Below are 15,475 nucleotides of genomic sequence, written 5' to 3' on the forward strand. Positions count from 1 at the left end.
TGTTGTTGAGTATCATTTCAGCTAACGCTAGCTGGTTATTCACTGTGTCTGGGGGTGTTTGGTGTATTTTATTGAGTATCATTTCAGCTAACGCTAGCTGGTTCTTCACTGTGTCTGGGGGTGTTTTGTGTATGGTGTTGAGTATCATTTCAGCTAATGCTAGCTGGTTCTTCACTGTGTCTGGGGGTGTTTTGTGTATGGTGTTGAGTATCATTTCAGCTAATGCTAGCTGGTTCTTCACTGTGTCTGGGGGTGTTTTGTGTATGTTGTTGAGTATCATTTCAGCTAACGCTAGCTGGTTATTCACTGTGTCTGGGGGTGTTTTGTGTATGTTGTTGAGTATCATTTCAGCTAACGCTAGCTGGTTATTCACTGTGTCTGGGGGTGTTTTGTGTATGTTGTTGAGTATCATTTCAGCTAATGCTAGCTGGTTCTTCACTGTGTCTGGTGGTGTTTTGTGTATTTTGTTGAGTATCATTTCAGCTAACGCTAGCTGGTTATTCACTGTGTCTGGTGGTGTTTTGTGTATTTTTTTGAGTATCATTTCAGCTAACGCTAGCTGGTTCTTCACTGTGTCTGGGGGTGTTTTGTGTATGTTGTTGAGTATCATTTCAGCTAACGCTAGCTGGTTCTTCACTGTGTCTGGGGGTGTTTTGTGTATGGTGTTGAGTATCATTTCAGCTAACGCTAGCTGGTTCTTCACTGTGTCTGGGGGTGTTTGGTGTATGGTGTTGAGTATCATTTCAGCTAACGCTAGCTGGTTCTTCACTGTGTCTGGGGGTGTTTGGTGTATGTTGTTGAGTATCATTTCAGCTAACGCTAGCTGGTTATTCACTGTGTCTGGGGGTGTTTGGTGTATTTTATTGAGTATCATTTCAGCTAACGCTAGCTGGTTCTTCACTGTGTCTGGGGGTGTTTGGTGTATGGTGTTGAGTATCATTTCAGCTAACGCTAGCTGGTTATTCACTGTGTCTGGGGGTGTTTTGTGTATGGTGTTGAGTATCATTTCAGCTAACGCTAGCTGGTTATTCACTGTGTCTGGGGGTGTTTTGTGTATGGTGTTGAGTATCATTTCAGCTAACGCTAGCTGGTTATTCACTGTGTCTGGGGGTGTTTTGTGTATGTTGTTGAGTATCATTTCAGCTAATGCTAGCTGGTTATTCACTGTGTCTGGGGGTGTTTTGTGTATGGTGTTGAGTATCATTTCAGCTAATGCTAGCTGGTTATTCACTGTGTCTGGGGGTGTTTTGTGTATGGTGTTGAGTATCATTTCAGCTAACGCTAGCTGGTTCTTCACTGTGTCTGGGGGTGTTTGGTGTATTTTATTGAGTATCATTTCAGCTAACGCTAGCTGGTTATTCACTGTGTCTGGGGGTGTTTTGTGTATGGTGTTGAGTATCATTTCAGCTAACGCTAGCTGGTTATTCACTGTGTCTGGGGGTGTTTTGTGTATGGTGTTGAGTATCATTTCAGCTAACGCTAGCTGGTTCTTCACTGTGTCTGGGGGTGTTTGGTGTATTTTATTGAGTATCATTTCAGCTAACGCTAGCTGGTTATTCACTGTGTCTGGGGGTGTTTTATGTATGTTGTTGAGTATCATTTCAGCTAACGCTAGCTGGTTCTTCACTGTGTCTGGGGGTGTTTTGTGTATGGTGTTGAGTATCATTTCAGCTAACGCTAGCTGGTTATTCACTGTGTCTGGGGGTGTTTTGTGTATGGTGTTGAGTATCATTTCAGCTAACGCTAGCTGGTTATTCACTGTGTCTGGGGGTGTTTTGTGTATGGTGTTGAGTATCATTTCAGCTAACGCTAGCTGGTTCTTCACTGTGTCTGGGGGTGTTTTGTGTATGGTGTTGAGTATCATTTCAGCTAACGCTAGCTGGTTATTCACTGTGTCTGGGGGTGTTTTGTGTATGGTGTTGAGTATCATTTCAGCTAACGCTAGCTGGTTCCTTCACTGTGTCTGGGGGTGTTTTGTGTATGGTGTTGAGTATCATTTCAGCTAACGCTAGCTGGTTATTCACTGTGTCTGTGGGTGTTTTGTGTATGGTGTTGAGTATCATTTCAGCTAATGCTAGCTGGTTCTTCACTGTGTCTGGGGGTGTTTTGTGTATGGTGTTGAGTATCATTTCAGCTAACGCTAGCTGGTTCTTCACTGTGTCTGGGGGTGTTTTGTGTATGGTGTTGAGTATCATTTCAGCTAACACTAGCTGGTTATTCACTGTGTCTGGGGGTGTTTTGTGTATGGTGTTGAGTATCATTTCAGCTAACGCTAGCTGGTTATTCACTGTGTCTGGGGGTGTTTTGTGTATGGTGTTGAGTATCATTTCAGCTAACGCTAGCTGGTTCTTCACTGTGTCTGGGGGTGTTTTGTGTATGTTGTTGAGTATCATTTCAGCTAACGCTAGCTGGTTATTCACTGTGTCTGGGGGTGTTTGGTGTATTTTGTACAGTGAACTCGTATTGCAATGCATGACGTGCTATACATACTATTTCCCTATCAGGTACATTTGTGAAATGATTAGTATATTTTGTGCATTGTAATTTTCATCTATTCTTGTAGTGGAAAACATGTATTATTGTTGGGTAACTGTGGTTACCACAGTCACAAGCGCCTAACCAGCTGTAATAAATCTGTGACTGGTGCTACATGCTGGAGCCCTTGTTGAGGATCGTTCACAACACAACGCAAGAACAGTCCTGTTACACATGTCAAACTGCTTCAGTACGACTCCACACTGAACTACAGCCAGAGGACAGGTACATTACTACTCCACACTGAACTACAGCCAGAGGACAGGTACATTACTACTCCACACTGAACTACAGCCAGAGGACAGGTACATTACTACTCCATACTGAACTACAGCCAGAGGACAGGTACATTACGACTCCATACTGAACTACAGCCAGAGGACAGGTACATTACTACTCCACACTGAACTACAGCCAGAGGACAGGTACATTACTACTCCATACTGAACTACAGCCAGAGGACAGGTACATTACTACTCCATACTGAACTACAGCCAGAGGACAGGTACATTACGACTCCATACTGAACTACAGCCAGAGGACAGGTACATTACTACTCCACACTGAACTACAGCCAGAGGACAGATACATTACTACTCCATACTGAACTACAGCCAGAGGACAGGTACATTACTACTCCATACTGAACTACAGCCAGAGGACAGGTACATTACGACTCCATACTGAACTACAGCCAGAGGACAGGTACATTACTACTCCATACTGAACTACAGCCAGAGGACAGGTACATTACTACTCCACACTGAACTACAGCCAGAGGACAGGTACATTACTACTCCATACTGAACTACAGCCAGAGGACAGGTACATTACGACTCCATACTGAACTACAGCCAGGGGACAGGTACATTACTACTCCACACTGAACTACAGCCAGAGGACAGGTACATTACTACTCCACACTGAACTACAGCCAGAGGACAGGTACATTACTACTCCACACTGAACTACAGCCAGAGGACAGGTACATTACGACTCCATACTGAACTACAGCCAGAGGACAGGTACATTACTACTCCATACTGAACTACAGCCAGAGGACAGGTACATTACTACTCCACACTGAACTACAGCCAGAGGACAGGTACATTACTACTCCACACTGAACTACAGCCAGAGGACAGGTACATTACGACTCCATACTGAACTACAGCCAGGGGACAGGTACATTACTACTCCACACTGAACTACAGCCAGGGGACAGGTACATTACTACTCCACACTGAACTACAGCCAGAGGACAGGTACATTACTACTCCACACTGAACTACACTTCCTTTCTGGTTCCAGGGAGAACCCTTCTGGGTTCCATGTCGAAACCCTCTGTGGAAAGGGTTATACCTGGAACCAGAAAGGGTTATACCTGGAACCAGAAAGGGTTATACCTGGAACCAGAAAGGGTTATACCTGGAACCAGAAAGGGTTATACCTGGAACCAAAAAGGGTTATACCTGGAACCAGAAAGGGTTATACCTGGAACCAAAAAGGGTTATACCTGGAACCAAAAAGGGTTATACCTGGAACCAGAAAGGGTTATACCTGGAACCAGAAAGGGTTATACCTGGAACCAGAAAGGGTTATACCTGGAACCAGAAAGGGTTATACCTGGAACCAGAAAGGGTTATACCTGGAACCAGAATGGGTTATTCAAAGGGTTCTCCTATGGGGACAGCCAAATAACCTTTTTAGGTTCTACCTATCTCCTTTTCTAAAGTGTACTGGGATTGAGCCTAGATTGAGACAGAGTTCTCTAAGGCTGGATTGAGTGATGGTGGAGGGAGAGAGGGATGATGGAGTCAAGAGAAATGGCCCCTAAGAGGTGTCCAGAGGCTAGTCTATATAAAAGGCACTTTAATGTGTGTGAATGCAATCTCACACCTTTGAGGGGGAGAAACACAGACATACACACACAATTGAACATGTACTATATGACACACTTGTGTACACATACTGCATACACACACAATTTGAACATACAGTATAGACACATAGACAAACACACACACATAGACAAACACAAACACACACACAGAGACAAACACAAACACACAGAGACAAACACACAGACACACACACACACAGAGACAGACAAACACACACAGACAAACACACAGAGAGACACACGCACAGAGACACATAGACAAACAAACACACAGACAAACAAACACACAGACAAACACACACAGACAAACACACACACACACACAAACACACACACACAGACACATAGACAAACACACAAACACTCAGATACAGAGACAAACACACACACACATAGACAAACACACACACACAAACACACACACAGAGACACACACACACACACACAGAGACAAACACACACACACACAGACACATAGACAAAACACACACACACACAGACACATAGACAAACACACACACACACACACACAGACACATAGACAAATAAACACACAGACATAGACAAACACACACACAGACACACAGACAAACACACACACAGACACATAGACAAACACACACACAGACACACAGACAAACACACACACACACAAAGACACATAGACAAACACACACACAGACACATAGACAAACACACACACAGACACATAGACAGAAAAACACAAACACACACACAGAGACAAACGCAAACACACACACAGAGACAAACCCACACACACACACAAACAAAGACACACACAGAGACAAACATTTGGGCCTGAGTTGAACAGACAAAGGAACAAACCAGAGCTTGCTGTCTTAACAAAGTAAGACCTTACTTCTTCTAGGATGACACATGGGTTTTTACATAGCTGTCATACAATAGCTAATTAACACTCTCTCGCTTTAGACTGTGTATCATAATTATATGTGGCAGGGGAAAGCTGTGTGTCACACACTGTGCTTCAAAAAGTGAGCTGAGAGGGGGGTCTGGGGTACCAGAATGTATGAAGAAGAATTCCTCTTCATAATAAAGCACTGCATGATCACCACTTGTACATATTGACATGGAGCAGTATAGAGGCACTTGCACAATGCACACACATGGGGAACATTAGTGTAGCTGAAAGGTCAAATGTGGCCATTTAAAATCGCATTTCATGCAATTCTACGTCATTTTTTAACACGCCACAGATGATGGAAATGACAGGGTGCTTTGACACTGACAAACTGCCAAACTGAGGTCAATAAAAAGGACCTTCCATCAGTAGTCTTGGCCCAGGTGTGATGACACATATTCTGCAATATGAGGAGGAAATTATAGTCCTGAAAATGCTTTCCAGTTGCACCCAATGATGCACAGTTCACTCACCCGCGATGGCCGATGCGTTGGTGCCAAAAGCTTCTCTCTCTCTCTCTCTCTCTCTCTCTCTCTCTCTCTCTCTCTCTCTCTCTCTCTCTCTCTCTCTCTCTCTCTCTCTCTCTCTCTCTCTCTCTCTCTCTCTCTCTCTCTCTCTCTCTCTCTCTCTCTCTCTCTCTCTCTCTCTCTCGCTTAAGTTTGTAAAAGAATGGTGTTCGCTCAATAGGTCTATTTGTTAGTTGATAACCTACAGACAGATTAGTCTTCACTTTTCAACAGGGTCCATTTGCTTTCCAACCTGTGTTGACCCACGATTGCATTAGAAACACTGCGAAAGGCCTGAGACTTGCTGCGTGTTCCTGACCGTAGACATGCCTTGTGATTGGACAACACCCATTCCACCAGCTGAATGATCAGGCTACTCCTGGTGTACCATACACAATGATTTCATTTACTTCTCAACACATTCTACAACTTTGGCAAATTCAAATCATCAGGGGAGATGCGGCCCCTCCAGAGCCCTTCCCGCGGCTACGATTCAATTAGATAAATAAATGATGAAGTGCAAATTGGAGAGATGAGAGCTGCAGGCACCTAAACGGGTTCCTCAGCTGTCCCCATAGGAGAATCCTTTGAAATACTATTTTTGGTTTCAGGTAGAACCCTTATGAGTTCCATGTAGAACCCTTTCAATGCTGGGTTGCTTTCAACAGAGGGTTCCACATGGAACCCAAATAAGTTCTACCTGCAACCAAAAAGGGTTCTCCTGTGGGGACAGCCGAAGAACCCTTTTGGAACCCTTTTTTCTAAGTGTGTATCAGAGCAGAGAGAGGTCATAGAAGATGATTGTCATCCTAGTTCTGTGACAGATACAGGCTCTCTTCTCCTTCTCACCACAGTAATGGCCACGCGTGGGTCTATATAGGCCACAATGTGTCGCAAACCACGGCCCAAACACAAATCAATTCTTAGAATATCAGTTTTCACATTACGTTGTTTAGGTGTCCGGCCAGGACAATTACAGACGAGTCAACTTGAATTCAACTTTGCTTGCTTTTATGATCATGTTCACATGGTCACGAGATTAACCGGATCCTGGAAAATGGGTTCCTGAACCACACAGTCCGAAACTGAGAGGTGCCGGATCCTGTTCTGCCAGGGTGAGGTTCAAATTAAGAACTGGTCTCTCTCTCACACACACACACACACACACACACACACACACACACACACACACACACACACACACACACACACACACACACACACACACACACACACACACACACACACACACACACACACACACACACACACACACACACACACCTCCACAGGAAGAGGACAGCCCAGTGGCTCTCCAAACTTGACCCTAGTGGGTGGAAGAGAAATCTAGTGGGGATAAGAGCAGTAGACTAGCCTACATTGTTCTTCATGTCCTTTTCATACGCATAAAATATACCAATCCTATCATTATTGTGTGGGTTGTAAAGGGTTGCAATCATTTAAATTGATGGTTGAGAGGACATGATATAAATATATATAAGCAGTGTGTGTGTGTGTGTGTGTGTGTGTGTGTGTGTGTGTGTGTGTGTGTGTGTGTGTGTGTGTGTGTGTGTGTGTGTGTGTGTGTGTGTGTGTGTGTGTGTGTGTGTGTGTGTGTGTGTGTGTGTGTGTGTGTGTGTGTGTGATGCAGTTTCAGATAACTGCTGTTGCGTTCATTCTCAAGAGGGTCTCTCTCTCTCCCCATCTCCCTCTTCCCCTCTCTCCCCGTCTCTCTCTCTCCCCATCTCCCTCTTCCCCTCTCTCCCCGTCTCTCTCTCTCTCGCCATCTCCCTCTTCCCCTCTCTCCCCGTCTCTCTCTCTCCCCATCTCCCTCTTTCCCTCTCTCCCCGTCTCTCTCTCTCCCCATCTCCCTCTCTCCCCGTCTCTCTCTCTCCCCGTCCCCTCTCCTCTCCCTCTCTCCCCATCTCTCTCTCTCCCCATCTCCCTCTCTCCCCATCTCTCTCTCTCCCCATCTCCCTCCCTCTTCCCCTCTCTCCCCGTCTCTCTCTCTCCCCATCTCCCTCTTCCCCTCTCTCCCGTCTCTCTCTCTTCCCATCTCTCTTCCCCTCTCTCCCCGTCTCTCTCTCTCACCATCTCCCTCTTCCCCTCTCTCCCCGTCTCTCTCTCTCTCCCCGTCTCTCTCTCTCCCCATCTCCCTCTTCCCATCCCTCCCCGTCTCTCTCTCTCCCCATCTCCCTCTTCCCCTCTCTCCCCGTCTCTCTCTCTCCCCATCTCCCTCTTCCCCTCTCTCCCCGTCTCTCTCTCTCCACATCTCCCTCTTCCCCTCTCTCCCCGTCTCCCTCTTCCCCTCTCTCCCAGTCTCTCTCTCTCCCCTCCCTCTCCCTCTTCCCCTCTCTCCCCGTCTCTCTCTCTTCCCATCTCCCTCTTCCCCTCTCTCCCCGTCTCTCTCTCCCCAACTCCCTCTTCCCCTCTCTCCCCATCTCTCTCTCTCCCCGTCTCTCTCTCTCCCCATCTCCCTCTTCCCCCTCTCTCCCCTCTCTCTCTCTCCCCATCTCCCTCTTCCCCTCTCCCCCTCTCTCTCTCCCCGTCTCTCTCTCTCCCCAGCTCCCTCTTCCCCTCTCTCCCCGTCTCTCTCTCTCCCCATCTCCCTCTTCCCCTCTCTCCCCGTCTCTCTCTCTCCCCATCTCCCTCTTCCCCTCTCTCCCCATCTCTCTCTCTCCCCCGTCTCCCTCTCTCCCCGTCTCTCTCTCTCTCCCCATCTCCCTCTTCCCGTCTCTCTCTCTCCCCGTCTCTCTCTCTCCCCATCTCCCTCTTCCCCTCTCTCCCCGTCTCTCTCCCCGTCTCTCTCTCTCCCCATCTCCCTCTTCCCCTCTCTCCCCGTCTCTCTCTCTCCCCATCTCCCTCTTCCCCTCTCTCCCCGTCTCTCTCTCTCCCCCCGTCTCCCTCTCTATCTCTCCCCTCCCCGTCTCTCTCTTTCCCCATCTCCCTCTTCCCCTCTCTCCCTGTCTCTCTCTCTCCCCGTCTCTCTCTCTCCCCGTCTCTCTCTCTCCCCATCTCCCTCTTCCCCTCTCTCCCCGTCTCTCTCTCTCCCCATCTCCCTCCCATCCCCCTCTCTCTCCCCTCTCTCTCTCCCCATCTCCCTCTTCCCCTCTCTCCCCGTCTCTCTCTCTCCCCCGTCTCCCTCTCTCCCCGTCTCTCTCTCTCCCCATCTCCCTCTTCCCCTCTCTCCCCGTCTCTCTCTCTCCCCGTCTCTCTCTCTCCCCATCTCCCTCTTCCCCTCTCTCCCCGTCTCTCTCCCCGTCTCTCTCTCTCCCCATCTCCCTCTTCCCCTCTCTCCCCGTCTCTCTCTCCCCATCTCCCTCTTCCCCTCTCTCCCCGTCTCTCTCTCTCCCCATCTCCCTCTTCCCCTCTCTCCCCGTCTCTCTCTCTCCCCGTCTCCCTCTCTCCCCATCTCTCTCTCTCCCCATCTCCCTCTTCCCCCTCTCCCCGTCTCTCTCTCTCCCCATCTCCCTCTCTCTCCCCATCTCCCCTCTCCCCTCTCTCCCCGTCTCCTCTCTCCCCCTCCCTCTTCTCTCTCTCCCCATCTCTCTCTCTCCCCATCTCCCTCTCCCCGTCTCCGTCTCTCTCTCTCCCCATCTCCCTCTTCCCCTCTCTCCCCGTCTCTCTCTCTCCCCATCTCCCTCTTCCCCATCTCTCTCCCCTCCTCTCTCTCCCCATCTCCCTCTTCCCCTCTCTCCCCGTCTCTCTCTCTCCTCTCTCTCCCCGTCTCTCTCTCTCCCCATCTCCCTCTCTCTCTCCCCGTCTCTCTCTCTCCCATCTCCCTCTTCCCTCTCTCCCCGTCTCTCTCTCTCCCCCGTCTCCCCTCTCTCCCCGTCTCTCTCTCTCCCCGTCTCTCTCTCTTCCCATCTCCCTCTTCCCCTCTCTCCCCGTCTCTCTCTCTCCCCGTCTCTCTCTCCCCCTCTCTCTCTCTCTCTCTCTCCCCATCTCCCTCTTCCCTCTCTCTCCCCGTCTCTCTCTCTCCCCATCTCCCTCTTCCCCTCTCTCCCCCCTCTCTCTCCCCATCTCCCTCTTCCCCTCTCTCCCCATCTCTCTCTCTCCCCATCTCCCTCTTCCCCTCTCTCCCCGTCTCTCTCTCTCCCCATCTCTCTCTCTCTCTCCCCGTCTCTCTCTCTCCCCATCTCCCTCTTCCCCTCTCTCCCCGTCTCTCTCTCCCCATCTCCCTCTTCCCCTCTCTTCCCCCTCTCTCTCTCCCCATCTCCCTCTTCCCCTCTCTCCCCGTCTCTCTCTCTCCCCGCCTCTCTCTCCCCATCTCCCTCTTCCCTCTCTCCCCGTCTCTCTCTCTCCCCATCTCCCTCTTCCCCTCTCTCCCCGTCTCTCTCTCCCATCTCCCTCTCTCTCCCCTCTCCCCTTCTCTCTCTCTCCCCGTCTCTCTCTCTCCCCGTCTCTCTCTCTCCCCATCTCCCTCTTCCCTCTCTCCCCGTCTCTCTCTCTCCCCATCTCCCTCTTCCCCTCTCTCCCCGTCTCTCTCTCCCCCCATCTCCCTCTTCCCCTCTCTCCCCGTCTCTCTCTCTCCCCTGTCTCCCTCTCTATCTCTACCTCTGTCTCACTGAATAGGTTAGCAGTCTACAGTACCTCAATTCACTCCATGCCATGTTCATTATGCACTACCAACACACCGTGGCCTTGCCCTAAAACCAATCACAAGGGGTTCTGAATCCATGTAGCTTTTTCTTCTTTTACCACAATATCCTAAACAGAAGGATATTGGTTTTGCCTATTGATGTCGAAGTAACAGTCAAATGTGTATTTAGTTCCAACCTATCATCTGAAACTTGTAATAGTTTTCCCAGGCTATCGTCGTTTAAACACGTTCAGATATATCGCTACTGTCTTCTAGCCAAATCACAATGTTCACATTGAATACTTGTGTGGTCGAATCCATCAAAATGCCGTAGAATGGTGTCAAATTGACAATAGTGGACGGTTCGGTTCAATGTTGTGTCGTAGAATTACTGAAATGAATATTTGAATGTAATGCCTTCTTACCTGACAGTTGGTGGTTATCGTCGAACCAGAATGGAGAGTTTTGGAAGGGTCCTGACCTGACCTCGCCGCGTGGAGGAGGGCTCTACGGCAGGAAGAGCGCACCTGTGGGATAATAAATGCGGCTCGTAGCGCGGGTGGCGGGGTGCAGTTGTAACTGACCGTAGGACCTTGAGATGAACCGGAGGACGAGACGAGGAACAGCACCGTATCCACTACAGGGGAGGAAAACTCCATCTTCAAATTCCGTAACACATCCCGTAACGTGCCAGTCACTGACTCAAAGAGCAAACAACCGAGAAATTGTAATCAAAATGTTGGTCAAAATAAATAAATAAAAGGACGAGCATGTAATCAATGGGCACGCAGGCGGACCTCCGAAAATGGCTTTTAAGGCATATTTGGTCAAATGATCTCCCGTTCCCCTCTCTCTCTCTACTCTATAGTCCTCCTCTCAGTCGCTTTCTGGTCCGTGCTTCAGTGTCAGACAATTGTTCGTTCCGTCACTCTCTCGTCTCGATCTCTGACTGGAATCGTAAGCTTGAGAGAACCTGCAGCATGTGTGTGGTGGTGTATGATGGAAAATGCGATGTGCGTTCACTCCTCTCTTGTTCGAGAGAAATCAACGTACGTGCTCCGGCTACCTCTCGATGCGCGTACCCGCGCCGAGTAGGAGAGACATTCACACAAGGAACAGGTTGCATAGTTCATATACCTCAGTGATTGAGCCTGGGGAGAGCACATGAAGGATAGTGTGTGTGTGTGTGTGTGTGTGTGTGTGTGTGTGTGTGTGTGTGTGTGTGTGTGTGTGTGTGTGTGTGTGTGTGTGTGTGTGTGTGTGTGTGTGTGTGTGTGTGTGTGTGTGTGTGTGTGTGTGTGTGTGTGTGTGTGTGTGTGTGTGTGTGTGAGAGACATGAGAGAGAAATAATACAAATAGCAAGCCTGAAGGGAAAGATAGATTCAGAGAATATGAAACAGGCTACTATACCAATAACAAGCTACTATACCAATAACAGGCTACTATACCAATAACAGGCTAATATACCAATAACAGGCTACTATACCAATAACAGACTACTATACCAATAACAGGCTAATATACCAATAACAGGCTACTATACCAATAACAGGCTACTATACCAATAACAGACTACTATACCAATAACAGGCTAATATACCAATAACAGGCTACTATACCAATAACAGGCTACTATACCAATAACAGGCTACTATACCAATAACAGACTATATACCAATAACAGGCTAATATACCAATAACAGGCTAATATACCAATAACAGACTAATAACAGACTAATATACAAATAACAGGCTAATATACCAATAACAGGCTAATATACCAATAACAGGCTACTATACCAATAACAGGCTAATATACCAATAACAGGCTAATATACCAATAACAGGCTACTATACCAATAACAGGCTAATATACCAATAACAGGCTACTATACCAATAACAGGCTACTATACCAATAACAGGCTACTATACCAATAACAGGCTAATATACCAATAACAGGCTAATATACCAATAACTGGCTACTATACCAATAACAGACTAATATACCAATAACAGGCTAATATACCAATAACAGGCTAATATACCAATAACAGGCTACTATACCAATAACAGGCTAATATACCAATAACAGGCTAATATACCAATAACAGGCTAATATACCAATAACACAGGCTACTATACCAATAACAGGCTACTATACCAATAACAGGCTAATATACCAATAACAGGCTAATATACCAATAACAGGCTACTATACCAATAACAGGCTAATATACCAATAACAGGCTAATATACCAATAACAGGCTACTATACCAATAACAGGCTAATATACCAATAACAGGCTAATATACCAATAACAGGCTAATATACCAATAACAGGCTACTATACCAATAACAGGCTAATATACCAATAACAGGCTAATATACCAATAACAGGCTAATATACCAATAACAGGCTACTATACCAATAACAGGCTAATATACCAATAACAGGCTAATATACCAATAACAGGCTAATATACCAATAACAGGCTAATATACCAATAACAGGCTACAGGCTAATATACCAATAACAGGCTACTATACCAATAACAGGCTAATATACCAATAACAGGCTACTATACCAATAACAGGCTAATATACCAATAACAGGCTAATATACCAATAACAGGCTACTATACCAATAACAGGCTACTATACCAATAACAGGCTAATATACCAATAACAGGCTAATATACCAATAACAGGCTAATATACCAATAACAGGCTAATATACCAATAACAGGCTACTATACCAATAACAGGCTACTATACCAATAACAGGCTAATATACCAATAACAGGCTAATATACCAATAACAGGCTACTATACCAATAACAGGCTACTATACCAATAACAGGCTACTATACCAATAACAGGCTACTATACCAATAACAGGCTACTATACCAATAACAGGCTAATATACCAATAACAGGCTACTATACCAATAACAGGCTACTATACCAATAACAGGCTAATATACCAATAACAGGCTAATATACCAATAACAGGCTAATATACCAATAACAGGCTAATATACCAATAACAGGCTAATATACCAATAACAGGCTAATATACCAATAACAGGCTAATATACCAATAACAGACTAATATACCAATAACAGGCTACTATACCAATAACAGGCTAATATACCAATAACAGGCTAATATACCAATAACAGGCTAATATACCAATAACAGGCTACTATACCAATAACAGGCTAATATACCAATAACAGACTAATATACCAATAAGAGGCTACTATACCAATAACAGGCTAATATACCAATAACAGGCTACTATATCAATAACAGGCTAATATACCAATAACAGGCTACTATACCAATAACAGGCTACTATACCAATAACAGGCTAATATACCAATAACAGGCTACTATACCAATAACAGGCTACTATACCAATAACAGGGTAATGGGTAATGTTTAACTATGATGGTGTATGTTGCAGTTGTTCTAGTCTAATGTGTCCACCTTATTGCCAGTTGTTTCCATATCCCTGTGACACACAGTAGGGACTCGCCCACATCCACCCTCTGTTGAATATCACATGATCAAAGACCTCCCGGAAACCCTTTAGTTTGATATACATCCCAAATGGCACCCTATTCCATATGTAGTGCACTATTTTTGACCGGGCCCATAGGGTTGTGCACTATAGAAGCAGTGCACAAAACATTAGGAACACCTTCTCTTTCCATGACAGACTGACCAAGTGAATTCAGGTGAAAGCTGTAATATGGTCCCTTAATGATGTCACTTGTTAAATCCACTTTAATCAGTGTAGATGAAGGGGAGGAGACAGGTTATAGAAGGACTGTTCTGCCTTGAGACAATGGAGACATGGATTGTGTATGTGTGCTATTCAGAGAGTGAATGGGCAAGACAAAATATTGAAGTGCCTTTGAACGTGTTATGTTAGTAGGTGCCAGGCGCACCGGTTTGAGTGTGTCAAGAACTGCAGCAATGCTGGGTTTTTCACACTCAGAAGTTTCCTGTGTTTATCAAGAATGATTCACCATCCAAAGGACATCCAGCAAGTTGACACAACTGTGTGAAGCATTGGAGTCAACATTGACCAGCATCCCTGTGGAACGCTTTGACACCTTGTAGAGTCCATGCCCTGACAAACTGAGGCTGTTCTGAGGCCAAAACGGGGGAGGGGATTGGAACTCAATATTAGGAATGTGTTCCTAATGTTTTGTACACTGTAGAATAGTGTGCCATTTGGGACACAGTGTGATCTCTGAAGTGTTGTGATCTGTTTTGTTTGAATCACTCCATATGAATCTCTCTATATGAATAACTCTATATGAACCACTCTATATGAACCACTCTATATGAATCACTCTATATGAATCATTCTATATGAACCACTCTACATGAATCATTCTATATGAACCACTCTATATGACAAGTGCAAGATAAGATAAATTGGATAAACAGAGGGGAAGAGGGAAAGAGTGTGTGTGTTTTATGTGAGTGCGTGTGTCGTTACATCTAGTGTGTGTGTATGGCCCACATAGCTCATTTCCAGAGTGGAGGTTACATCTCTGCCCTGCTGGCAGTGAGCGGAGCGGCAGAGGGGGTGTGTGTGTGTCGGCAAGACGCTGAGTCAGGCTCTCCTCGTCATCAGCCCTGTCACCAATCACTCACCCTGTAAGGGCCCTCTGACACACGGACACACACGACCAGTTGTTTACGGGCCTATTTAGATGATGTACGTAAGTGGTCCGTGTCCCACAATAGGATCCATTAGGGGGACCAAGAGAAAAGAGTGCCAGAATACGAATTTAAGACAAATATCACGATTCACCTTCATTCATTCTTCCTCTGTGGCCACATCCCTAATGGCACCCTATTCCCCTACAGGCCCTGGTCAACAGTGGTGCACTGTGTAGGGAATAGGATGCTATTTGGGACAAACCCTGTGTCAGTCTGACTCATCAGTCTCTCTTTGGAGCAAAGAGAGAGATGAGAAGAGAAT

At 46.3% G+C, this 15,475-nt stretch overlaps 1 protein-coding gene across 1 annotated transcript in view; it reads right to left on the reverse strand.

Annotated features, from left to right (window-relative positions):
* Positions 1 to 6,003: 6,003 nt before the first annotated feature.
* Positions 6,004 to 15,475, reverse strand: part of wdr83os (WD repeat domain 83 opposite strand) — a 14,566-nt gene continuing 5,094 nt past the window's right edge. Inside the window, exon 5 of the transcript XR_006835302.1 lies at positions 6,004 to 6,029. The gene's annotated coding sequence lies outside the window, so the exon portion shown is untranslated. The remainder of the gene's footprint in view (positions 6,030 to 15,475) is intronic.

The sequence above is a fragment of the Oncorhynchus gorbuscha genome, linkage group LG26 (genome assembly GCF_021184085.1).
Source record: "Oncorhynchus gorbuscha isolate QuinsamMale2020 ecotype Even-year linkage group LG26, OgorEven_v1.0, whole genome shotgun sequence".
Lineage (NCBI taxonomy): Eukaryota > Metazoa > Chordata > Actinopteri > Salmoniformes > Salmonidae > Oncorhynchus > Oncorhynchus gorbuscha.